Genomic DNA, 1,224 nt, shown 5'->3' with positions numbered 1-1,224 from the left:
ACATCAATACGATCATTGATATCAGACATCAATACGATCATTGATATCAGACATCAATACGATTATTAATATCAGACATCAATATGATTATTGATATCAGACATCAATACGATCATTGATATCAGACATCAGTAAGATCATTGATATCAGACATCAATACGATTATTAATATCTAAACATCTAAAAGATCATTGTCCCACTGCTAGTGTTCCATATGATGCTCCTTGTCCTAGTGTTACAAATTCTTCTTTATTGTCCTAACATTGTTCTAAATTATCTTTATTGTCCTAACATTGTTCCAAATTATCTTTATTGTCCTAACATTGTTCCAAATTATCTTTATTGTCCTAACATTGTTCCAAATTATCTTTATTGTCCTAACATTGTTCTAAATTATCTTTATTGTCCTAACATTGTTCCAAATTATCTTTAGATTACTTTGAAACCCGATAATATAGACCTTGCATTTTTCAAACTATGAATACTGTTAGATCAAATAAACTAAGCTTGAAATATCAAAGTTTAGCACCATCATATGGCAGAGATGACAAAATTTGAGCTTGCGGCGACGAATCAACTCCTTTTACAAAACTTAATTTTTTGTTTTTAAGAATTTAAATTTTCATTCAAAATTGGTACAAAGTGTTTGATTTTTTACAAGAAAACATTGTGATTTATACAAATATTTTGTTTAAAGCCTTTATTCTAAATGTAATGATGTTTAAAATGATTATTCTGGGAATTTGATTCTGAAATAATGAATGTTAAAACATATATTATCATATATATATATATATATATAGTTGTTGGAGTTAATATTTCATGTAAACCTATCATAAAACAGTTTCTGCCAAATAAAATGTAATTTTTCATGTTTACTTTTATATGATTAGGGTTGAAATAATTAGTACGGAGTTGATAAATGTCCAGCAAATAGGGACATTTTTCATACTCAGCCTGGACACTTTAATACTATTAAGAGTACACTTACACCAATTAAACTAGACAACTTATGAAATTATTTTTTAGAAATTAACGAAACTAGTTTACAGAGTTTGGGAAATCATGAAGATTCTGACAAATGAAAATATTTTTTTTAACAAAATAAAATTATTATTGATATTTTGCAAGATGTCTTCTTAAATATCTATTCACATATACATGTAGATCACTGAAGTTAATGATAATTTACTTGATTAAACCACATCTTTAATATCGATTCAC

Source organism: Eurytemora carolleeae, unplaced genomic scaffold (assembly GCF_000591075.1).
Source record: "Eurytemora carolleeae unplaced genomic scaffold, Eaff_2.0 scaffold913, whole genome shotgun sequence".
NCBI lineage: Eukaryota > Metazoa > Arthropoda > Copepoda > Calanoida > Temoridae > Eurytemora > Eurytemora carolleeae.
Note: the sequence above shows the minus strand (reverse complement) of the source record.